This window comes from Harmonia axyridis, chromosome 5 (assembly GCF_914767665.1).
Source record: "Harmonia axyridis chromosome 5, icHarAxyr1.1, whole genome shotgun sequence".
Taxonomy (NCBI): Eukaryota; Metazoa; Arthropoda; class Insecta; order Coleoptera; family Coccinellidae; genus Harmonia; species Harmonia axyridis.
In genome coordinates this window covers 28,165,460-28,192,779 of record NC_059505.1, presented here as the reverse complement: position 1 = coordinate 28,192,779, position 27,320 = coordinate 28,165,460, and the positions used below count along the sequence as shown (strand labels likewise).

General features: G+C 36.2%; 1 protein-coding gene and 6 non-coding genes across 12 annotated transcripts in view; 1 reads left to right on the top strand and 6 right to left on the bottom strand.

Annotated features, from left to right (window-relative positions):
* The window catches only part of LOC123679897 (calmodulin-binding transcription activator 2), a 274,862-nt gene that overhangs the window by 33,648 nt on the left and 213,894 nt on the right, over positions 1-27,320 (top strand). The gene's annotated exons all lie outside the window — the stretch shown is intronic.
* Trnal-aag lies at positions 9,419-9,500 on the bottom strand. The gene has a single exon. It is a non-coding gene; the product is annotated as a tRNA-Leu (tRNA).
* Trnak-cuu lies at positions 9,577-9,649 on the bottom strand. The gene has a single exon. It is a non-coding gene; the product is annotated as a tRNA-Lys (tRNA).
* Positions 15,799-15,880, bottom strand: Trnal-aag. The gene has a single exon. It is a non-coding gene; the product is annotated as a tRNA-Leu (tRNA).
* Trnak-cuu lies at positions 15,957-16,029 on the bottom strand. The gene has a single exon. It is a non-coding gene; the product is annotated as a tRNA-Lys (tRNA).
* On the bottom strand, positions 19,830-19,911 carry Trnal-aag. The gene has a single exon. It is a non-coding gene; the product is annotated as a tRNA-Leu (tRNA).
* Trnak-cuu lies at positions 19,988-20,060 on the bottom strand. Its single transcript has one exon. It is a non-coding gene; the product is annotated as a tRNA-Lys (tRNA).

Here is a 27,320-nt window from a genome sequence, read left to right as displayed (position 1 = left end):
GAGCTACCCGGGCTGCTCAATGAAACTTAGATTTCACAGTTTCCTTATTGGAAAGGTACAACGTGAATTATATTAAAAAAAAATTCTTTGAATGAAGATCTCATCCAAGAAATAGAAGGCTCAATTTAATCGGACTCATGATAGAGAAACGGCCTTTGCTTTTTAAAACACGTTATCGGAAATAACTTGTTTTTTACATATCTCTTGAACGGTGTCTGGACAAATGAAAAAGCAGGTTAACAAAAGTGGACCTACTATGGAAAACGATCCTAAATATTTGACCACAAAATTCGCATTTGGGGATGCCAACTTCTCACATTCCGAAATTTCGATTGTTGTTTTTTTTAATTTCTATAGGTGGATAAATGAAATTATTGGTGGACGAACGATCTTGATATTTTGACCTCAAAATTCGCCTTTGGCGGTACAACAACTTCACACTTTCCCTAACTTCGAATGGTCGATTTTTTGGTTTCTGTGGTTGGACAAATGAAATTATTACAAAAGTGGACAAACGTTGCACAACGATCTATACCATTCAAAACACTTCTTCGCAATTTGGCGGTGCTTCTCAGAAAACGGAACGAACGGTACCTGGAAAGATGAAAAAAAAGGTGGACAAACGTGAACCTACGATGGACGATCTTGAAAATTTGATCTCAAAATTCGCATTTGAGGGTGCCAACGTCACACTTCCCATAATTTAGAATGATCGATTTTTTTCATTTCTGTGGGTGGACAAATGAAATTATTGGGTGGACTAACGATGGACAAACGATCCTGTCATTTTGACCTCAAAATTCGCATTTGAGGATGCCAACTTCACACTTAGCGTAACTTCGAACGGTCGATTTTTTTTTTCTGTGGTTGGACAAATGAAATTATAGGGTGGACAAAAGTGGACTAACGTTGGACAAACGATACTGACATTTTTGAACTCAAATTCGCATTTGGGGATGCCAACTTCACACTTTCCGAAATTTCGAATGATCGATTATTTTATTTCTGTGGGTGGACAAATAGAATTATTGGGTGGACTAACGATGGACAAACGATCCTGAAGTTTTGACCTCAAAATAAGCATTTGGAGTGCCAACTTCACACTACCCGTAACTTCGAATAGTCTTTTTTGTTTTCTCTGGTTGGAAAAATGAAATTATTCGGTGGAAAGAAATGGACTAACGTTGGACAAACGATCTATTTCATTTAAAACGCTTTTTTGGTAACTTGGGTCTTAATAAACTTATTGATTGATTGATATTGGGTCTTGGGTCTTTTCCTGTGGGCTAGGAAAAGACCAGTATAAGGCTGCGGTCCAGCAATGGGAGTTGAATAACAGAATAACCCACTGGACTTAAACTCCTGGACTTACTCAGGCCAAGAAATTCGTGATGATTTCACCTACCTACGCCAGAAAGATCTTGAAGCTGTCACGAGCCAAGCTTCGGGCGATGGAGGGACTGCTGACGTGACACTGTCGGTACAAACATCATTTGTACGGTATGGGAAAGTCAGCAGATGAGATTTGCAGGCTCTGTGGATCATAAGCAGAAACAGCTGAACACGTGGTATGCAAGTGTCCAGAGCTGCCTGGCCTAAGGACCAATCATATGGGGAAGTCGCGGTCCTGGATACCCGAAAGGTAACGGCCAAGGCCCCTAAGGAGGTTGTCAGTTTTATCAACGTCATTGACGACCTCCTTGGGTTTCCATGAATGAGTAAGGTAGAGAACAAAAGATCTACATGGTCGGAAGGCTTACCGAGCCACAACGACCCCAGTTCAAATAATAATAATAAAAATGGCACTTTGGGGGTGCTGCTCAGAAAATGAACAGAAAAGATGTCTTTTCTCATATATTTCGACCGATGCCTGGACAAAGGAAAAAAATGGTGGACTAACGTGGACCTACGACGGACAAACTATCCTGAAATTTTGATCCCAAAATTCGCATTTCGGAGTGCCAGTTTCACACAGCTAACGAACCCGCTTCCACGCGGCATTCCCTCCATACAGCTAATATCCATACGGATTGAGCAATAATTCCTCTTCCAGCAAATCATGGATACAGTCTTGTGATTTTATATTTCAGTATTTTATGTATGCATTGGCAGGTTCTTCCATTTTAAATTGCTTTCAATTTTCATTTTTGCAAATCTTTGATTTCAAGCTATTTTTCAAAAATGTTTCGCCCGAGCAGGGACTTGAACCCTGGACCCTTGGATTAAAAGTCCAATGCTCTACCGACTGAGCTACCCAGGCTGCTTAACAAACTTTTGATTTTGAAACTTGCTTATTGGGAACCACATGAATTAAGTAGGTATATTTTCATAAAAGTCTTTACAGAGAGCACATTCAAGTAGTATTGGAAAGATGCTAAACGATGCCTGGACAATTGAAAAAAATGGTGGACTAACGTGGATCTACGATAGACGAACTATCCTGAAAATTTGATCACAAAATTCGCATTTGGTGGTGCCAGCTTCAAACAGCTAAAAAACCAGCTTCCACTCGGCATTCCTTCCATAAAGCAACGCGGCTAATTTCCGTACGGATTGAGCAATAATTCCCCTTCCAGCGTCGGATTTACCAGTGATAACCGAACGCCAAAAACTCCCTCCTCCTCCAATCGGCTCACCCTCTATAAACAAGGACGGCGGAGGAGGCGGAGACGATAATTATTTTCTTCTGTGATTCCGTGCCGAAGGAAAGGGATCGAAAGTCACTCGACATAAATTCGCCGCGCTTTGTCCTCCCGGTCTTGAAATAAAGCACCGAATCGAATAAATTTCCCGCCCGTGACGTTAATTAATAACTCTGTGCCGCTTTTCTTCCTCTTCACTGTCGCGGCCTTCGGCCCGGAGATGGCACGGCACCGGACTAAAAACTACAATTAGCATCAGTCGATGCATCATGCTAATTAGAGACGGGGGGGCGGCTTTTCTTCCGCCGCCCCCGCCCTGCCCCGCCGTCGTATCGCATTTCCGTGTATCTCCCGTCCCGCGCGCGCCGTTTATGACTTACTCAAACATCCCGGAAAACTTGTTATTTTGTTAATCGTTTTTCGGGGATGTTTATTAGCTAGCGGCTGTTTGCGTGTTCGGATTCGCGTTCATGTTTGGTGGGGGGGTGGGTTCGAGTCGGGAAACAATATACTCGAATACCCCCCCTCCCCCTACTTTCTAGCTGGAAATGGAACGGTGTACGATACGGCGCGGATGAACGGTTGCAGAGGTCGAGAGATGAAGATGGATTTCGAGATGAAGTATTTAGATGTGTTTGTTCAGAAATATACAAGTAGTTTAAGGGAGATTATCACTTCTTTATCTATCTTTCCGTCTTACTAGCGTGCTGACGCTTCGAAACTGTCCATTTAACCTAGCGATGAAAGTTGAAATATGCCACCCATAATAAGAATGAAGAAACACTAATTATATCAAAGGAATAATATATTGGGTTTGTAGTCACTGTTACGGATCAATCCAAATTCTATTTATAAGTTATTCTAGTGGACTTTATTGAGTACGGTATTATTGATTGGATTGCTCCGCCACACAAGTTTGTGATTTATCCGATACAAAAAAAATGAAATTCGCTTAATTTCTGAGATTTGAGAGGAAATACCACCCGGGACAGTCAGCAATAAAAAGGAAAATTCTAACAGGAAAGGGACTCACCTGGTCTCCGTTGATTCTCCGATTTTCCACCTTTCAAACTTAAACTAAACAATATTCTTCACTTAACTATGATTTGTCCTCTCACGAAGCTGTTAACGAACTTAAAAACTAATTGAGTTTTTGTGCGAAACTGCGATTTTTTCCTTATTTAGGATTAGCGAAAAACCATTGAAAATGACAGTGCGTAACGTCCGTTGTGGATGCGGTAAACCAAGTGTGTTAAAATTATGGAGGGGATGGGAAAGTCAGGATCTGAGAAAGGATTTCAATATGGAGATAATTCCTCTCAAATCCTCGTACTCCGTCAATTTAAAAACAACCCGCGAAAATTCGATTCAATATCGAACAGTCACTTACAGATCTTATTAAGCTTTTTATTAAATTTGGCCTAGCTTTTGGTCATTTACATGGCCATCTTCAGGGCACTGGAAACAATTTTTTTTTATTACGAAAGACTATAAAAAATCAAAAAACTCATTAATCTGAGCCTAACAATGAAAAGTTAGGCAGAACCATAACAATGAGAGTCACCTCTAAAAAAAACTTCCAGGTCATACAATTAAAAACTAAAAAATAGGTATAATCCACAATTCAATTATCTTCAAAGTACACAATAAATAACTGTAGAAACACATGGCAACAGGAACGTAAACACTCAGAAACTATGGAAATTGACACCGACAACAAGTTTCAGTAGTTTTAATTTGTTGTCGGTGTCAATTTCCATAGTTTCTGAGTGTTTACGTTTTGTTGCCATGTGTTTTTACAAATATTTATTGTACTTTGAAGATAATTGAATTGTGGATTATACCTATTTTTTAGTTTTTAATTTTATGACCTGGAAGTTTTATTTAGAGGTGACTGAGAATAAATCAATTGACAGCTGTTGAATCGGTCGCCATCTTGAACAGTAATGGCAACTTAAAGTTATATACCTCGAAAAAAAACACCCGCTACGATCAATTGGAATATCTCTGTTTCATTCAGTTTTATCGGTTTGAGTGTTTTCATAAATCTGATTCGTTGTTGAGTTATTGAGGGTGGACACTTTTGGATGAGACACCTTGTATTATATCACCGGAATAGTCAACGAGATTGATGTTTTCACATTCGGCAATAATATTAACAGATTTAGCTTCGACACTTCCCCATCGAAATATTTTAGTTGCTATGTCCACTTTCTTCCTGAAAGATTCCTTTAAATAACCTTCGGCAGCCATTGAGCTTGCCGTGAGGTTATATTCTCAATATTTGCCTATAACCTTCCCCATTTGAATATTGAAAGAACGGCAACCTTCAAAATTTTCCAGACGGCATTCAACATTTAAACTTGGAAATCATTTGGTTATTCGCATAGAAATCTCGGTCCAATTTTTGACCTTAGCTATGACAATTTCTCTAAGTTTTGTAAATGAACACCAATTAACAATCTGTTTATTCCTTCAAGATAACTACAACGTTAACCTTCTTTATATATTTTATAGATCATTCAAAAAGTTGTGTTCACTCTTCCAAATATTTGGAATGTCACTCTGCAACTATATAATAGATTCATTTCCTGAAGAAACATGACCTAGATGTTGAAGAACCGGATTCATGCCAAAATTTAATTATGAGATATTTTGGAACGAATAACATCGAAACGAATTAATCTTAATTTCATTCATTTCTATTCGTGTATATTTGTACAACACCACGGATGATTTAGATCCACAGCTCTAGTCAATTTATCTCCTAATTAGACGTGTTCACGAAAAATCATTCTTTATCCTAATATAAATTGTTATTCACTCTTATGGAATATTTCAGTTCATTACAGTCATTGGTTCTGACGCGACATTCTTTTCTCTTTACTCTTGATATTGCTTTGTAAAATAGTACATTTTCTCTTTAGCTTCTGTATTGCCAAACTACGAGGGTTGTCTTTTATATTTTGGTGATTGTCAAGTCTGATAACAAAAAGTCAACATCCTGAAGTAAGACATTTTACAATGTGAACGTACTCAAAACTTTTTAACATTCTACCCAATTTTCTTTTGCAATGATATTTTTCGATGTTGATTAACTCCTAGGAATTGATGGACTTCGGCTCGAATAAGTGAATTTTGGAGTGGTCAAATCGTCGAATCGATACGCCGTAAAGTCCTAATTTAGTACTCAATGACTTTCTTTTCGTTCTTTCACATAAAAGTTTAATTGCATTTTATCTATTTTCTTCGTCAGAAGAGGCCGTTGATGCCTTCAAAATGCGTGTTTTGGTGCTATCTCATTCGGGCTGGAAAAATCGTTTCTCTAATTCTGTGGTTATTCAGTTCATTCTTCCACATCTTGTAGAACAAAATCGTGCGAGAATATATCCGAAACGCACAGTTTTCATGGTTATATTTTATTATTCTATGTTGGTACTCCGAACTTTCCGCCACGGCTTTATCTGTCAATTCATCAATTTGCCTTAAAGAAATCAGTTCTGCCAACCAACATTTTCCAATGCAAAAATCACTAAATTATATTTATGGAAATATTTCATTAATTTCAATGAAAATGCAATGAATTAGAGAAAATAATGTATAATACTCGTACAGAAGGCTCATTCTACCACTCGTTCAAAAACTCGCCACTTCGTGGCTCGTTTTTGAATTTTGAACTCGTGGAAGAATATCAATACCTTCTGCACTTGTATTATAAATAACTATTAGAAAATGGGTTTACGTATGGAAAAATGTATTAATCTTCATGGGGACTAGTTTGAGAAACAATAAAAAAGGCAACTCCGATATCATTACAAAAGAGGCCGATATGACAAAATTTGTGATATTTAATTCTATTGAAATAATGAAGTAACACTTTTTGTTGTTAAATGACGAGTAAAGATGTGTTTAAACATTAGATTTGGTTGTTTCTATTGACTGATATAGTCCACGTTCTTCTGCATGCTGATTTGGTTATTTTCATTGGCTCTTTATGATCTTTCTTATGATTCGCATAGAGCAGTGCGATCCGTAGGATAATTGATAAAATGAGAATTTTCACTCGGTTTCAGTTCGTGGTTTGATTGAGTTTTTTATTTGAATGAAATATATTCAAACCTACTTGAATATTTCTAATACTCAAGAATTTTCCAAGTTCCCAGAAATCAATTAGGAAGCATAGGGTCAGCGGGGAATTTATTGCCTTACCAGTCCATTTGAATAAATACAAGTATGCGTTGATGGTCCTATGAAATAGTATGTGTCGATTTGCTCACTTTCATTGCTTGAAATAGTACATGTGCTGCAGCGTGACAATTTGGACGCCCTTAGTGGTGGGAGTTGTGCTCATCTTGAATAGATTACCTTATTACATTTAATAACATTCAGTTTGAATCATGCTACTCAACACAAGCCTAGCTAAGGTGTCTGGTTTAGACAAATTTGAATTTATATTTGTATAGACTTTCCTGAATAATTATCTATCTATCTAGTAGTATCTATCAGATTTTGTATTTTTTTAAATCTTTATATATTATTTATTTATTTAAATATCAGCATATAGCTGATATTTTTGCTACTGTCATAACTGCGTTAAATATGATGTAATGTACATCAATTCGCGAATATCCAAAAGCGCCAAACAATTTCTGTGAACTTTCCTTCCGAGAATCGAATTATAAACCTATTCGGACTACGTATCCGTCCCAACCCGACCCGACCGAGGGAAATATTCCGTGGTTTATTCCCTTCGACGGCTTAGATAACATCGGGAAGGCCGAGAGAGTCGGGCATTCATGCGGCGCCCCGGAGATTCGAAGATTCCGGACCATCAATAATTCGGAAGTGAACGGGGGGCGAGAGAGGGAGCCGGGCCCGAGAATCGTCACGTCCGAGGGGCCCTTTATGCAGTCGACCTGTCAAATACGCCTCCGCTTTGTCCGGACAATCAACGTTATCGCGGCCAGAATTCGAATGGCGACCACCGTCAATACCGACCCCCACCCCTTCCCCCACCACGCTGCTCTCACGAACCTCGCCGGACCGGCGATCATCGCGCGACGGACGATCCCGGAATTGGAAAATACGTCTGGACAAACCGGACATTTGAATCAGCCGGTGAATATATTACGTCCGAGACTTCCTGGAGATGTCGATTGATAGTGGCGTTTCGCTGGGATGTGTTTATACCGGCCGGATATCGATACTTCGCGTTAGTATAAGGAGTTAGTGGGTCCGTGTTTGCGTTGTGACGATAGCAGGATTTATTCGGTTAATCGGGGATTTGACGGGGTTTGGGTGTTGTACAGGGGAATGTTCTAGGGCTCGTTATTTTCGAATTAATTAGATCACATACTGGGTATTTCAAAAACCAGTTAGAGGTGTATTTTTGAGGTCGATATAAGGCGTTTTTGTCCATAAACATGTATCCGCCAACGCTTACTTTACGATCTACAGAGAGTTGAAATCTTCTTATTTTAACTAACTTTAAAATAAAGACCACGTTTTGGGATTTATATTATTGGTTGGAAATATTATTATTTCAATGGGTCAAAATTCTGAGATAGCAATTGAAGTTTTCATTTCGTTTATAATCTTGTTGATCTCCATCTTCGACCATAGTCGAGAAAGTAAAATAATTTTCTCTATTTCAGTATCGTAATGAGTTCATTACAGTTTCAAAAAACAGTGCTATAATGAACTCATTACAGCATCGTTTTCAGTTATATTTTTCGTTTTATGATTGTCTATACTGTCTTCCAATCCTAGCAAATTTCAACAAACGTCAATAATTGTCAATATAATATAATTTGGATATAGTGAAAGGATTTGCAACATTATTCGCAATTTCTCTTGATTCTGGTGGTGTTAAATCGATTTCGTCAGACATAATTTACGAATTTAATGCGTAATTATCAATTATTACAGAATTCGAAACGTACGATTCATATTCAAATTCCGTAATCTGTCAATTTTCGTAACACTCACACCAACTGCCAAGATACAATACAAAAGTCACTAGGATATATAATCTGAATTTTTCATTGAATTTCGACCATATTTCAGAAAACTTGACTGAATAGAGAAAATATCATCTAAAACTCGTTGCAGATGTTGCAATTCCAACACTCGCTCCTTCGTCGCTCATTTTCAAATTTCGCATTCGTGTTGGAATAAGAGCACATTCTGCAACTTGTTTTAGAATATACTCTTCTCTCTTTCAGTATCGTAATGAACCTATTACATTATTGTTTCCAGTTATATTTTCGTTTTGTTGTTGCCTACACTGACTTCCGATCCTATCAAATTTAAACACACGTCAACTGTCAATATAATATAATTTGGATTAAGTGAAATGATTTGCGACATTATTCGTAATTTCTCTTAATTCTGGTGGTGTTAAATCGATTTCGTCAGACTTAATACAAGAATTTAATGCGTAATTATGAATTAATCCAAAATTCGAAACGTACAATTGAAATTCAAATTCCGTAATATGTCAATTGTCGTAACAGTCACACCAACTGCCAAGATAACATACAAATGTCACTAGGATGTATAATCTGAATTTTCCATTGAATTTCGACTATATTTCATGAAACTTGACTGAAATGGAGAAATATAGTCTAATACTCGTTGCAGAAGGCAATTCCAACACTGGAAGATCGGCTTCCAAGTCTTACACGTCATTGGAGATACATTTTGAACTCATTATGTCTATATCTGTCATATTATTATATATTTTGTTGAATATCAACTTTTTTTTTGCAAAATAATGGCAGCGGTGGGATTCGAACCCACGCCTCCGAAGAGACTGGTGCCTTAAACCAGCGCCTTAGACCGCTCGGCCACGCTACCTCTTGGCAAATAGACTTAATTTCGAATACGAGAATAATCTTGAGTCATGTTGTGCCGCAAATAGAAAAAGAATATGCGCCCAACGTGGGGCTCGAACCCACGACCCTGAGATTAAGAGTCTCATGCTCTACCGACTGAGCTAGCCGGGCTTGTTGCTTCTATTTGCAATTTTGGACTTCATAACAGGTAATCAGAATTCTCAAAATTCGTCATGCATGACGATTCTTATTGGCCGAATTGTTGTGGATGCCACGTGTACAAACTTAAACCTGTATTTTAATATCCTTGAGTCTAATGACCAGTATTTAATTATTGATTATTTTCTGATTTCTCTTGCACCATCTTTCGAATGACGTTATATGTGTCATAATCACTGTTTACGTTAAACAGGTAAATTAGCGACTGAGCTAGCCGGGCTTATTGCTTTTCTATGAAAGCTATGCTCTATTTTATTTGAAATATACTCGATTTTTCTGAAGGAACTTTCGGAAATATTTCAGTAGATCGCCGCCAAACATTTGAGCGCCCTCGACAGAATAAAATTTCGTAGTCTTACTCGGTCTAATTGATCTGAATTTTTTTTTTAAGGAGTCCAGTTATTCCTCACAGGCATCAGTTCAATTCCATATGAAATCATATTTTAATATTTTTATATTCATATTTATTATTTATATTTCATATTATTATTTTTTTATATTTCATAAATTATCAAATTAAAATTATTCTGGACCATAGTAATCAACCATTCCAACAATTGAGGTTTCTATCAAATTTTGTTCCATTTATCACTACAGGAAAAATGAAAATATTGTAGAGATTGTAATGATTTATACTACATATATCATTATAAGCAATCAAAGAAAAAATTACATGTTCAACTAGGCAGCAAAGTCGATTGACTGCCTTGGCTGAATTCCTAGCCTCGCTAGGCTCGGCTATGAACTATCAGCCGCGGCAGTCAATCTACTACTTTGCTGCCTAGTAAAACAAATAACGATTGTATCAAAAAGTATGTCTTGTTTTATTAACTGACTTTGCGCCCTGTATTTTCGCATGGTTTTTTCCGACGTGAATTACGCTGAGACAGTTCGAAGTTGCGGTTGCTTCAATAAGATCGCATTCTGAGTTTTTCTTCTTTCGATTCCTGGAAAACTTGGATTATCCTCACGGATAGCTGTTTCATCGGTGGCATCCATTTCTTCCTCTGATTATGTGATTGTTGCATGAAATTAATTGAATGAGACAAATTTTCTTTGTGTGTCATCAGCCTAAGCATTTTGACTATAACAGGAGGAAACCACTAATCCCTCAGTGGTTCCTCATTGCAGAAAATCTTCATCTTCCTCGATAGCTCAAAGGCGAGAGCATCGCACTAGTAATTCGGAGGTTGCGGGTTTTAGTCCTGCTCGGTAGGTACTTTTTCCGGAATTGAAAAATTGTCTGAATGCCGTGAAATTAAATATATACATATAAACTATGTATATAATACTTCATCATGTGCGAATAAATTATTATTATTGTTATTAAGTATAGGTAATATACTTTGAGAGCCTACGACTGAAATTCCGCGAACCTTGAATTTTTACCGGTGGAAAAAAAAGTGCAAAAACCACCCAATCTGTCGTCGAGATGATTCCCCAATTTCCTCCGATCGCTTTCCCGCAAAAATTAGACCCCTATCGATCCGATAGCCCCCCCCTCCACCTCTTGAACGGGGGCGATATTTCATTCGGCGAACGTGTAAAGGAGCGGGATCTCGTGACGCTGCGAGAGCCGTCGCGACGTTTCGATTGAGCCAGAGCCCGAATTACGACGTTGATTGATACAAAGCGCCACTTCCTCGAACAATTTTTCCGACCCGAATCAATTCCGGGGTGAAAGGAAAGGACCTAATCCCCGGATTACCGGCCACAAAGGGGCCCTATGTCTCATCCGCCGACCTGATCGATCAACAATTATTTTTTCTGAGAACCTCTCAATAGGCCTTTTGACGTATTCTTACAATCTTTCCAAATTAGTGGATATTTTCAAAAATGAATTGGTTTCTGGACCTTTTGAGCGCTCGTTCATTCATGACCACAGAACTGCCCAAATGGGCCCACAAAGGGGCCCTATGTATCTGCCGACCTGATCGATCAACAATTATTTTTTCTGAAAATCTCTCGATAGGCCTCTTACAATTTTACCAAATTAGTGGATATTTCCAAAAATTAATTGATTTATGGACCTTTTAAGCGGTCGTTCATTCATGATCACAAAACTGCTCAAATGGGCCCACAAAAGGGCCCTATGTATCTGCCGACCTGATCGATCAACAATTTTTTTCTCGGAAAACCTCTCGATAGGCCTTTGGACGTATTCTTAAAATATTACCAAATTGGTGAATATTTTAAAAAATGAATTGGTTTCTTGATCTTTTGAGCGCTCGTTCATTCATTACCACAGAACTGATCAAATAGTTTACATAAGATGAGAAACATGAACTATCAAACTCGACATGAAGCGCGCGGAAAAGAAAACATATCAGTTATTCGATATTTCGCTCAATTCGCGAGTTCCTCCACAAAGAACGCACTTCTTATGACCCATAGTGAATCAACGTTTCATATTTACTCAAAATATTGTAACGATTTTGCACGCTTCAATTCATGTTACGCTACTGGAATTTTTAAAGACGCGGTGGTTTGTCGATTCTTCGTGTGTGGTTGGTCGCCGATGAAGCGCCAACGGATGCGCGTATCTAGAGAAAGAAACAGAGAAAATTTCCTGAAAGAGTTTTAATAATTATCGAGACTTCAGAAAAGATACGTACCTTGTTTTAGATGTCAGCCATTACTAGTTAAATTCGAGGTTCTCGAACCTCCTGTGGGATTGGAACAACAGAAACCTCTCTTGGGGTTGAAAAATTTCAAGAAGTACAACCTCCCTTGGGATTAAACAATAGAAATCTCCATTGGGATTGAAATATCGTGGAGAAGAACTTCCTTGAGATAAAGAAGTTGGAATAGTACGTACGTTAAACCACTTTAGTCCCTGAAACTGAGAGAATATTATCTGCGTAATAGTTGGCGTTATTACATCAACTTTGCTGAATGGGAATTAGAGTACTATAGCTTCCTGCTAAGATTTGGTTTTTAGAAGGCTGAAAATAAGCTACGAAAGAGGTTCCATCCTAATAGCACAAAAATTCATTAGAAACTGATTTAAGTTAAGTTTTTATTTCATTATTATTTATTTAGACTGAAAAGGATCGATCTTTGTATATTTTAATTTTATTGAATTTGTAAAAACCTGGGTAGGAGTTTTGCTGCCATATAAGCCAAACCACCCCTAGAAATCAGTCTTAGTCTCATGGACAATTGTAACGTTACACTATATTGAAACAAATACCTAAATATCAGAAATTCAGAAAACAAACTTCAAGCGCGCCAAACAACGCCGACGTGAAACAACCAATGACACTAGGAGAGCAAAAGTTGCCAAACCTTGGATTTCAGCAGGAAGATACAGAAAATAATAAATATTCTGCTTATTATAAATTCGACAATTAGGAAAATTATCGGATTCCTAATATTCTAATTAGCATATTCAATTGGGAATCACTCAATTAAATATAGTTCATTCAATATGATATTCATTCATAGCGATATAGTAGAATTGCGGATTTGAAAATATATCACAATCCGACAACTTAATCTAACCATGTTGGGGACATGAAAAATTTCGTATACTTCCTCTATCTATGTTTATTACTGCATGTGATTTATTCTGATCAGTGACGAAGCTAGATAATCGAAGGTTCTGGTGCAAAAAAAGGTGGGTCCCTTAATAAATTGTTAAAAATTTGTTTTTATTTCTTATGTTATTTATATTCAGTAGGGATACACGCTACCATAATGTTTATAAATTGTTAAATGGCTTCATCAAAATCAGTGCTGAATTTTGAATACTGGGGAGTGGGAGTAAAACCCTAAATGAGTTTTTCGTACAAGCTCTAACATTAAACAAGAGATTTATTCCCTACAGCATTTACAAAACTGAACGATGCAATTATTGCACCATTAAATATGATCGATTCACCGACATTTTGAGATTTGTGATTTCGAATCAACTACTCACTTGGACTTATAGAGGGGATTGAAAATAATTCGAGTTAACGAGGGTCGACTGTATTGAGTTTTTTTCGCTATTTCCTTGAATTTTAAATAGTTCTGATAACGCGATGAAATTCGTGCTGATGCTTGAAATTGATATTGAACGCGTAAATGAGAAATTTCATCTCGATCTAACTCGTAGTTTTGAAATTATCTACCAGCAAAACAAAACTCTGAATGTATTTATGGAACCCCTTGTCGGATTTCGCCCATTAACGAACTTTACCGTAGCATTCGAGGTCTGAACTTGCCCTGAAAATGTTAATTCTATAGTTTTCTCTGTACCATAGTTATGCTTCTGGTCATCGTGATGAAATTATAGAGCGATCTCGTCGAGACATGACCGCTCAAATATTGCAACCAGAGAAGTGAACTTCTATTAGATAAAAATATTCATTATTTCTTAAGCATATCAAAAGGCAACTTTATGGAGTAATTAGTTTGAAATGAGTTCATTATTATTCAGGGAAAAGGAAATATCTAACAACAATGTTAACACCACCGTAGCCAAGATCCTCGCAAACCAAACTTGTAAAAATCGTGCAATCCCTTAATACCGAGATAAATGAGGAGTTCTATACTTGAAACACTCTGTATAAAAAATATAGTTTTATACTAGGTTTTATATATGTTTTCATGTTTGTTTCCGCCGTTTCACTTCATTGACGTCATCGTAGGTTATACATTGATCGTCAGTTGATATTATATCACTCTAAGGACTCTGAATATTACATTGATTATTATCGATATTACTCTTCTCTTCGCTTTCAACACAATACCACTGACATGAGTCGACCAAGATAGGTCAAATGACATGATCACTCATAAATCACTATGTTGTTCGACAGATTGAAGTGAGACACCATAAATGTTGTACTGTTTCTGTGGATTATTCCTGCTCAAATGGAAAACCTTGCACTTTTGAATATTCATACGGAGAAGACATTCAATGACAATCATCTGCATAAGCAGAATACTCGGAGGAAACTAATAGTGGTTGATCAGCCACAGAATGAGAAAATGCAGTGGGCCGAGCACAGAACCCTGTGGTACGCCACTAGCTACAGCCTTGCTACGAGATGAAGATGCACCGAGTCTGATCATGAACACTCGATCACTCCAAAATGACTCGATACATTTGAGTCCACTGGTGGTTCAAATCAAGAGAGTTTGTCCATGAATTCAGGGACAGGGACAAGGAAGCAGACATGTATTCACAGAGGACAAAACCTTGCTGACAATCCGGAATTATTTTGTTCGAAATTAAAGGGCGAAGCATGTGCGAGGAAACTTTTTCAGTGACTTTTGCTTTCTGTAAAAAATAAAAAACCGAATAAATGACAGTGGAGTTAACACGTGTTTACCACATCGTTAGTTTGCCCAATGTATGTTTCTCATCACGTGTTTACAGGTATGAATTATTTTTGAGGTTTAAGGTATATTCAATAGCGATTTTTTTGGTCAATTTAATGAATATCTTTTTTACGGGTTAATCTATAAAAATGTCAATAGATGGGACAAAATTTTTCGTAATTTCCAAGAGCGTATTAGTTTTCGCAAAATCCTCTAATTACCGAGTCTCTCTGGGTGAGGAAAGATGGTTTCTGCGACAGAAGGTCGCGCGAACAATAAATATTGGAATTTCGGATCACAACGGCTATTTGCTCATAATTGGCAGGAAAATTTCTTTCGAAACTTGTCCCCTTTCATGGTTCTTCAGAATTTTTTGTTTGATCGAATTCGTGTCGTTGAGAAGTTTCTTCCGGATTCAGTGAACATATTTTTTTTCGGAATGGATATACTGATGGAATGCGTTATTGGAAGTATGTTCTGGATGTGCGGCGATATTTTTAAAGAATAATTATTGTTTCCTTTTTCCCTGATTACAAGGGAATGAACTTTAATACAGTATATTATCCAAAGTCACTTGAACTAGTCCATATAAAAAACTCTTGGCTAGATGTATCTATGAAGTGGATACCCAGATCCGCTTAATACCGGGGTTTATTTGACAGTATTGTTAGGCAATAAATCCACTGGCCCCAAAGGAATATCTGGAAACTTTGACAACCTTTGTATATATAGAAAAATTCTGGCTTTCTCCAAGTGACTATGGATATACTATACCTGAAAATGCAAAATAGTGGCAGCGGTGGGATTCGAACCCACGCCTCCGAAGAGACTGGTGCCTTAAACCAGCGCCTTAGACCGCTCGGCCACGCTACCTCTTGGCAAATAGGCTTACTTTCGAATACAAAAATAATCCATAGCCGTGTCGTGCCGCAAATAGAAAAAGAATATGCGCCCAACGTGGGGCTCGAACCCACGACCCTGAGATTAAGAGTCTCATGCTCTACCGACTGAGCTAGCCGGGCTTGTTATTTCAATTTGCAATTTTGTACTTCAGAACAGTTAGTCAGAATTCTCAAAATTCGTCATGCCTGACGGTTCTTATTGGCCGCATTGTTATGGATGCGTGTACAAACTTATACCTGTATTTTAATATCTTTGAGGGTAATGACCAATTGTACCATTTGCCTGAACATTGATTAAAAATTTAAACGTTGACTACTTTCTCTTGCACCATCTTTCAAATGACGTTTTATGTGGCATAATCACTGTTTACCCTAACCAGGCAGATTTGGACGTTTATATTCCCGATTAGTTTAAAATAGGGTTCTGCGCAACTCAAGACGTCGAAACCTATATGATTCATAGACATAACTATAGAGATTATTCCTCTATGGATATAAGCTGATTGTATCAGATTGCGTGTTTGTGTTTAATTTTGTTAGACAATTCAAACTTGAAATATGGATTTCAGATTCAGATCATGAATTATCATTTGATGATCACTCATAATAATTATTTATAATTTATTTTGACTTTGGCACCACAAAACACAGAAAATTATACTAGAAAACTGAAATTCTTGATTTCTCCGTGATCACCGTCGAAATTTTGCAATGTTGTCAAACATATCTCCTGTTTAGCTAAACATCGATAATTAGCAAACGATGCAACCTGTAGAAATTATACACGTCGTCCGACACAAAATATTGATTATGGAAACAATGTTTATGTTTATGTTTTGAACAGTGCAACTGACGGCATGCACTGACGATTTTTATTGGCCCTAAGTATTGTGGACGCCAAGTGAGAAGTTCCTCCATTTATACTCAAGAGCTGTTGGCTCGAAACTAATTTATTATCGATTATTAACGTACTAATCTATAATAAATTAGTAGGGTCTCACCTCAGGGTGCGTAATATGACCTGACAGAAGATGTCAAAATAGGTAATTATTCAAAATACTCTGAAAATTTATGTCAACATTAAGAATGTAGCTTGTTGACAGTTTGACGTTTTGTTGGCTACTGATCATAAAATAATTATGTCTCTAATTCTGTGGCTAATCTGTTCATTCTGCCACATCTTGTAGAACAATATCGTGCGATAATATCGCAGTGTAGCACAGATTTCATGGTAATATTTTATTATTACATGTTGGTAGTCGCACTTCTCCTGCCACGGATTCATTTATTATTTGTCAAATTCGTTCAGCCAATCCACATTTTTTTGTGCAAAACTCATTAAACGATATGTATGGAAATTTTTCATTAATTTCGAAAAATTTTGCGAATTAGAGAAAATAATGTATAATACTCCTACAGAAGGCTTATTCTACCACTCGTTCATTCAAAAACTCGCTACTTCGTGGCTCGTTTTTGAACTTTGAACTTTTCATTATAATGCATTGAATTTTCCAAATAATAAATAGAATATTTCCATAAATATCGTTTAGTGTTTTTTGCATTGAAAAATATTGGTTGACAGAACTGTTCTCTGTATCACAAATTTGGCAATTAATAGATAAATAAGTGACAGGACAGTACAAACAAATAATAATGAAATATAACCATGAAATCAATGTGAATCTGAGATATTCTCTCATGATTTTGTTTCACAAGGTATGAACGGATTTGACACAAAATTGGAGAAAGGATTTGAAAATTATTATTTTGAGTCCATTTGAATTGAATTTGCGAACATTACATGCTTGTATAATTTTTGACATGAAATGTTCCTCTGAAACAAAAGCTAAACTTCTGCCAGGACAATGTCTGTTATGCACTACGAAAAATATAAACCAGAATCACTGAAATTGTAAATAACTGAATTTATTGCAATGTTCCTTTATCAATTCGCTATATAGAAACTATTCAGATAATTTATAACTTTATATCCACTAGTACGCTCAAAGGCCAAAGTTGCAGTTTGCCGAGACCATCGAAAGATTCCATCTATTACTTCAACACCGTCCAGCATCATCCTTGGTACGAAAACTACGCTTGGCAATATATAAGCCTAATCTACATTTTATATCCAAATTTCTCCGGTGAACCTTGGATTTCATTATTATTTTGGCAACTGCACATCTTGCCAAACAGTAAACACGCTATAAAATAAATTATTCTGTTCCGAAATTCCTTTTTTACCGTTTCAACGATAAAATTCAGCAAACATGAATGCACAAACTTTCCGCTGTTTCTAGAAAGTGGGATACGGCCCACTTCCTATTCAAGTACAAATAAAAAGGTCATGAATTCTGTTTTAGTGTTGGCCGTTCCGGATATACGGGCCAATTGACTGATGCGAAATCTATGGAGCCTATTCCAGTTTCGAAACTTTGAATCGGATTACGCTTTTCGTTCACGTCCTGTGAAGGTTTTGGACGAATTCGGTTCCATCGAATCCACCACATCGTAATTTATATATGTATTCCCCCCCCAAAAAAAAGGACCAAGGCGGATTTGAACCCGGGTCTGAAGGGGTGGTTTTCAACTATTTTTTGTTCCCGTATAAAAAGTTAACTCTGAATGATTGCAATGATGTTACTGATTTCAACAACTAAAAATGAAGTCTATTTCCGAAGGAAACAATTTTTGTTCATATATATATATATATATATATATATATATATATGCAAAATTGTAAATTTTTTACCAAATTAGATGTGAATTCTGCATTTTGGTCGATACCTTTGCGAAATAAGGACAGGTATAAATAGTTATTTATTATACAAGGGAAAAAAGTATTAGATTTTAGCTCGAGGTTATGTTGTCTCCCGACGCGAAGCGGAGGGAGACAAAAAACCGAGAGCTAAAATCTAATATTTTTCCCGTGTATAATACACTATTTTTTTCTGTGACAGGAAAAACGACAATTTAATAGTAAAAGAACATATTATTACAATATATTAAAGTCAGAATGTTATCGATATGAAATTTGAATTTTTAAACTATCATAGTAAGCTGCAATTAGACCTGCGTTGCTAAGGGAAACTTCAAAGTAATCAAATATCTGTCAATTTAATTTTGTGATTTGTTTCAAAAATTGCGAACTCAGTAATAATTATTTAGTAGTTATTATGTTGAATAATATAAAGTTAAAAAATGTCTGATTCTGAGTTTTCCCTGAATCCACTGGAGTTGATAGAAGCAGCGCAAGTAGCGTCACGAAAATTATTGCCAGCTAAATCGCGGAAAATTTACGAAACCGCGTATTCAAGATTTATGGAATGGAAAATGAAAAAGACATGCAGTTCTTTCTCGGAGACAGTGTTATTGGCTTATTTTTCGGAACTGGCACAACAACAAAAGCCATCAACAGTCTGGTCGAATTATTATTATTCCTTTATTTATACGTGGATAAATATATATCCGGGAAAAAAGTACTCACTTTTTTCCCGGGGAAAAAAGTAATTTCGTGAAAAGTCATATTTTGTTACCTGTCAACAGAGATAAAATGTCAAATTTTTTTCCCGTCACAGAAAAAACAGCTTTTGTTACTCATCAGGGATCCCACACTACAGTACTAACATGACAAAGTTGAGAAAATCCAAAAGAGATAACAAATATAATAAAAGAGATGTTGCGATACTTGTAATTGCCTGTGATGATGTTTGTATAGAATTAAATTAAATAAATAAATAAAAATAATGTGCGCTATCAGAAAACCACCTTAATATGTGAATGTTGATATGTCATTTGTTATCGAACATATCGATAACCTACATTTCTTCTAATGAAATTATTTTCCAGTATACTCCATCAATACAATAATATAATGTTCTCAAAGGAAACGTTCTAGGTCCTGGTAATGCAAAAATTAATGGCAGCGGTGGGATTCGAACCCACGCCTCCGAAGAGACTGGTGCCTTAAACCAGCGCCTTAGACCGCTCGGCCACGCTACCTCTTGGCAAATAGGTTCATTTTGTAATACGAAAATAATCTCGAGTCGTGTCGTGCCGTAAATAGAAAAAGAATATGCGCCCAACGTGGGGCTCGAACCCACGACCCTGAGATTAAGAGTCTCATGCTCTACCGACTGAGCTAGCCGGGCTTGTTGTAATAAATAGTACCCTCACAATTGAAACTACAAAATTCATCCTAAAAGGATGATTCTTATTGGCCGCATGTATTACGAATGCCACGTTTACAAATTTGTACCTGTATATAAAACAAAATGGAAATGGTAACAACATTTAAAACTCAAGAAGCATTAAATTGATTTTCATGATCTTTTATTTGTTCGATTTGCGTCCGTGTCTAATCACCTAATAACTATTATTAAGAGATAAGGAAACTATAGAAGAATTAATCGAAAAATTTGATAGCAATTTTATACTTGGTAAATGTTATTTGCTTTCGATGCTGCACTGCACTTAACTTACATATCTTGATATATCTACAGAATTATTAATAGTAGTTTTTAAAATGGTATAAGGACTACACAAGTCAAGCTAGAAATCATATCAAATTTATTCAGGTATAACACAGCTTTGTAGGTATGATATACTTCACTTAACTAGTGCTTTATATCATCATTTAAATATTTACTTCAAACAAAACAATCAAATGATAACCTCTAACAATTAGTTTTACTGCTATAGGTACCTTTTTATCTTCAAATTGAAACAAACATAAATTGGGAATTAACAAATTCGAATTGGGAATAATCAAATTCAGATTGGGCCTGAACTGAACACATTCAATTTGGGAATAATCACTTTGAAATTAGGATGAAATTTATCGAGTTTAATTTTGATATTTTCTATGATAAGTATTTTGTAAATGAAAAGGGAGTGGCGAAAGAATATATATCAAAGGAAACATCCAGAATTCTTTCAAAATTACATTATTTAAATTTTTTTCAGATACAGAAAGTGAAATGATGAATTCACATAGAAATTAATGTCGCCTCAATTTGAATTCGACTATTTCCGAGTGTGTTTATACCCAATTTGATCGTGTATTGTCCCACTTTGAATTTATTAAATCTCAATTTGCAGTTGAAAAGGTTCAGTATTACTTAAATCTCAAGTGGCTGTCTTAGCTATCAATAGTATATTTGAGGAATTTCAAAACAATATCAGATGGAAAGAGAAGTGATACTTTTCGATTCAATAAATTAAAAACTTCCAACAACCAAAAAGCATCATGAAGATGTTATTTCAGTAAAGTGATTCAATGTTAATTCGAAGAACATTATATGTTCAGTAAATTTCCTTTATTTAAGCATAGATAACATCATTGAAAGTCCAAAAATTTTTCATTCCCAAGGATGGCTACCATTATCAGAAATCAACGCACTAACATAAGCTGTTTGGCGTTTTTTCAGATTAACAATAATATTATTTTATTTTTTGGATGGTTCGGATTGTGCTTTCCAACCCTGTAATATGTAATATGCTTTGCAATATATACTCGTTTGGCATCGATATTCCGACTCCAGACTGCAAGAACTGAACGACGTGCTTATTTGAATCTTCTTTAGGCCTTTCCAGGATTCCATGTATACAAATGTTGCTTTTTTTTTGTTGCAAACAATCATTGTATAATTCCATTTTTCTAAATCTCTCAATATTTATCAGCTTTTGTTCTGAATTCATAATAACCGTTTCCTAGCTCTTTTACATTTGAATCTTGGTTTTCACCTCATTTCCTTCCCCTGTTTTAGTTTCCATTTGATTTTATATCTATTACAGAGGGTGTGATTCGATTGACAAGAAAATCATCTTATTTTTAATAATAAATAATAAATCCTGCTCATTCCGCGAATTAGGCATCTTAATTTAATAAGAATAACACGTCACTCAATAAAACCTTTGTCTAACGCCCAGATGGCTATGCCAGTGCACAACACTTTTTTTCTATTCAATACCAAGCTGCAGACGACGCGAATAAGAATTTCGGATTAAGTCTGGATCAAAATATGGCAAAATGAACGGTATATATTTTGTTGTTTGAAAAATGGAAAAAACTAATTTCACGTATCGATAAAAAATCGAAAAATGCTGCTCTATCAAAGCAATTAGCTCTAAAGAAGAAGTGATTGCCGAGGTTGAAGCCTATTTCGAAATACGAATCCTTCTACAGAAAACGTATTGAAAGGTAAGAATAGCATTGGAGTCCATGTATTACTTTTGAATGTTGACACGAATGAAGTCGAATTAAAAAAATGTTTTTACTGATTACACCCAAGACTTATTGAGTGCAGTATGCTCAGATAATATAAACCTTAGGGTTCACTTGAGTACACTTTTTCTGTATCATTGAAATATCTTTCCACTAGATATACCCGAGGAGCAACTTAAAGCGTGATTACACGTTAAGAGGTATGAACCCGAACCCTTCCATAAACATATTATCCTCCATCAGCATTTTGCTCCTCTTCACAAAACTTAATACTCTTATACATGATGGTTCACTGGAGTGTGAAGTATTTTTTCACATCTAACTCGCTATAGATTGCAATTTAAAAATACGTCGCCCTGAAGTTGTTTTATCCTATGTCTTATCGTAACATCCCTGACACAAACAGCTGTATACCATCCAGAGCACTCACTCGATTAATGAAAATTCATTCAAAACAGCTCTTGTCAGGTCGGTCATTGTTAATTCAGACGTACGGAAAAAAAAAGGTGGGGGAGCATTCGTACAGCCAGAGCTGGCTCGTTCCAAACATATAAAAAATTAATTAGCTCCGAAACAGCAAAGATGGGGGCTTCCGAAGTAAACACTGCTACATTATTCAGGTGTTTGCTAGGAGTGAATTACTGGCTTATCAGGTCCGGAAACAAGCACAACTATATCAGTATCCGAATCACTACATTCGCTCATTCGATTCAATGAAGGCGAGTGGAAAAATAGGGGCAGAGAACATAAAAACGAATAATTCATTCGATCCAAGTGTTGGGGCAGCCTCCACTCTCAACTGCGATCCCATTCGTTACTATTAAATTAATAAGAAAGGATCAACCGTATGTTGTTGCTTGAAAGTTGAATCGAATGAGGTTGTGGGGTGAACTGACTTGAATTTTGAGCCCCTTCGAGGTATATAGAGGGTGAGGTAATTAGAACTTTGGGATTTTGGAGTGAAATATAGGCAACACTGTTTGCTGACACATTTAGTACCACAATAAGGTAGCGGAATTATTACAATATCCTATTAAATGATTGAATTTGAAGAAAAAGGTTATTGTATTGTAGTCATTTCTGGCAAGATTTTTAAATTTTACAACTCGATCTTTGGCTGTTGAGTGGTTAGGAGAACAAGGCCATCCTGCAATTTTCCGAAAGGTTTACCGCCGGATAAGATCTTCTGGACTTCAGCATAATCGACCCCATCTTGTGTTTCTTCTGACGGTTGAGCATCGCCGGCAACGATTACAGTGGTGCAGAGAACATCAACATTGGAATGTGAAATGGCTTCGGGTCATCTTTTCTGATGAATCTCGATTCTCCTTGGGTGCACATGTCTGAAGAAGTGTTAGACGACGTCGGGGACAAAAACGTGAACCTCAGTTCGATGTTGAGCGTTATGTACACCGGACAGTAGGCGTTATGGTATGGGGTGCTATTGCACCCCAAGTAATAGTGAAGCCATATGGTCTCCCTTACCTTAACCGGCTCGAGAATCCAATATTTCGGCACGATAATGCCCGACCTCATATTGCGAGAGTTAGTTGAACTTTTTCGAAGCGACCCATGTAAATCTTTTGCTAAGGTCACCCAGATCTCCTGATCTCTGGACCATAGAGCATGTTAGAGAAATATTGGGTAGAAGGCTTGGAAATTTACTTCAGCCCCCACGGACTTTGGCGGTTCTAGACATGAAGTACAGGTAGCTTGGTATAGTCCCCCTCAAGAAGACATAGACCATCTTAATGAATCAATGCCGAGACGTGTTGGGGAGTGTATAGATAATCGCGGTGGACAAACACATTATTTACAAATTTATTAAAAAAATATTGTAAACCCTTCGTTTTTTGTCCAAATTTCAATCATTTACTCCTTGCTATACTATATGTGTTTTACCAAAAAAATTAAATTTGAACAGCTCTCTGAGTGTTGCAGTTTCTTTGTCAGTTATTATAATTCGTTGTGTTCTGAAAAAATTTAGAAAGAAGGCTTAACTGCTAATTTTGGGAAAATATTGAAGCTCGGACACAAAGAGTTTAAATTTATCAGTTGAATTGTCAGTTATTTTGAGCTTAATCCGCCTTAGTTTGTTTACGGTTCTGTATTTTGACAGTTCATCTCAAGAATGTTTTATGATGAATAAAAATATCGAAAAAATACTCTTATCATCTCTTCTTCCTTTGATGCCCAAGAAACCATTTTTTAACAGATATGAGTGATATGCAAATTTTCATTAACCACAAGGATCGCCATGTTACTTTCTACCCAGGTTCCAGTCTATTCATAAATTAAGGGTGTAAATATTATGCATACTGGTGAAATTAAAGAAACATAATCACGCAAGATATCTTGTGAATCAATAATGACATAAACTGAACTCTATCACTAAATGATAGGCTACCAATATATTTACAGTAACAGCATCGATTTTGGATTATAAATAATCACTGAAGATATCTAACACGTACTGGTTTATAAATAATGAATTAAACCTTGTGATGTCGCTTAGAGATATAGTCATTTCAATCGATTGTTTTACCATGAAACTCTTTGTCAAGAGGTGGAGTTAACTGAATATATGCTAGTATGAGTCAATCAATATCCAACATTCATGTAGCGTAACTGATGCTTCAACATGGAATATAAGTTTGGTAGAGAATCAGCCGACAGTTGAGCTTCGAAATATCACCTTCTAATTGCGCCAAAATCGAAATAGCATGTCAAAGTCTTTCGAAAGTGAAAATGATTTTGATATTGTTTTATCGAGTTCACAATTCCCAGAAAAATGAAGAGAAGAGCGGTAGAATATCGTAAATTCGAAAGAAATGACCAAAATATAAACCAAATCAGTTAGCTCGAATACTGAGATGTTGCAGTGCTTAAAGGCGCATTCATTTTACAGATTACAAAGTTATCGTAATGGGTGATGAAAAGTTCTTTATTCTGAATAATTCCGAACTTAAGGGAGATGACGGGTTTTACACCGACAATACAGAAAATTGTCCAGAGAATGTGAAATTCAAACAAAAGGCCAAATTTGGTGATAAGTTTTAGTTTGATGCGCGATATTAACTTGAGGGATTTTCAGGTCTTTGTAGAACGAGTTGGGGGCGAATCTGTAGAGAGTCGAAGTTATATTCACAGTTGTTCAACAAAATTGGTATGTTTTATCCGTCAGAATCATGCTCAAGATCATATTGAGTTTGGCCGGACTAAACTTCGTGCTATAATGACATTATGACACTCAAAATTGGTTGACTATTAACAACATACATTAACCTCTGACTCGGTCAATCGAAGAGATTTCTGTGCTCTTTTCTCCAGAAAAGTATAGAGGGTATAACATGAGTGAATGGCCTTAGTCTAGTGGTAAATGCAGGACATTCAGTCCAGAAAAGTAGATGGTTGTTAATTCTGTGACTGATAGTTCGAGTTTAAATTTTGTGCGTTTGTCAACCTCATACAACTCTCCAAAACGTTTCATGTAATTTTAATATTTTCAGGGCAGTACTCCGATTATTGAGTTTTTTCCGTTGGACTTCGAAATCTATATTTTTTACATGTTTTGAAACAATGTTGTTCTTGCCACGAAAATAAAGGTACATAATTCAGCCCAATTGATTCAATATATACTTAGAACGGCACATTTTTTCTACAAAAGCGTATAACAAACGAAAGAATTAATGTTTTATGTAATTTTTTCAAAACACGGTCTTGTTTTCATTTCTTTCGTAATAATATTTGATTTACTCAACTGGGATATTGAATTTTTTAGCTTTCATTTCCACTTTTCTTCAGCCTAAAATCTCTGTACCTACTGAGAGTCCATTTGATTCATTGCAAACATAGGTATTGAAAATTAATTTCTTGAAAAAATTTGAACCGATTGATCTGAGGTGAACAAACTCACGAAATTTAAACAAAGTCGGACTGCTGATTAGTTATGGATATCAGAAATTAAGGCAATTCTCATGAATCACCCTGAATCTCCAAAACTAACAATCTTAGGACACACAACAAGCATTTTTTCTGAAAGGCTTGGATGACCTGCATTCACCACTAGGATATGGCCAACCACTCATGTTACACTCTGTATAATAGGGGGTAGTAAGTGGAATTAACAATTGAGACGGCGGATTATCAGTGAAGATAATATCATGTTTAGTTTTATTTTATTTTCGAACATTTGTTCTGACGGTGCAAGGCTTGATGCCTAGGGATTCATCAAGCCAAGTAGCTTGACATTTTAACCAACTAATTGACTTGAAAATCAAGCTCGTGAAAAATTTCATACTTGAGCTTGACTTCACTTGATTTTAGATATTTATTGCTTGACTAGATATCAAGCAACTCGATATTTTTTGAGCGTGATATGCACGCCTTGCACGGCACATATTTCTGCAATCTCGTGCGCGCTTGGACTAAATAAGGGGATTCCTCGAGCGCCGAGAGACTGAAGCATTCGCATTCGACTTTATTAGTAGTTTTCTCACATTTCTATGGAATCTTTTGGTAGATTATGGTAGTTTCCAAACTTGGCTAAAATGGCCAAGGATTTTTTATCAACGCCAGCATCTTCAGATCCTGTGGAAAGACAATTTTCCAGAGCGGCTCTTACAGTCACAAAAATCCGCAATAGGTTAGGCGTGTGTTTTAGATCGTGGATGGAAAATTATGAAATCACACAAAGCTGGGAGATTTCTCAATATCAAGAAACTCTATTTTTTCATTATTTGTTATGATTTATAGTGATTCAATTTATGTTTCTATTGAAAAAAAAGAAATTTTCGGTTCTTTTAAACAATAAGTCTAATGAATAAGGGTTTTTTTGTTTCACCTTTTTTTTATTGATGTGACACTACACAATAAAACTGCTAAAAATCAAGTAGCTTGATATGATTCAAGTACTTGATAAATAAATACTTGACTTGACTTGAGATTGAAAAACTACTTGACTTGAGCTTGACTTGAAAACTAGTCAAGCTCAAGCCAAGTAGCTTGAAAATAAAGCCAAACCGCGAATCCCTACTTGATGCGTATTTTTGAAGATCATGGACTTCCAAATATAATCCAATATGAAGACTTTGTTGTTTATGAAACTTTCAATTCAACCTATTTCTAAAACTCGATTGCAACCATGTTTTCTATTTAAAATTGTATCAACTAATATAGGGTAGAA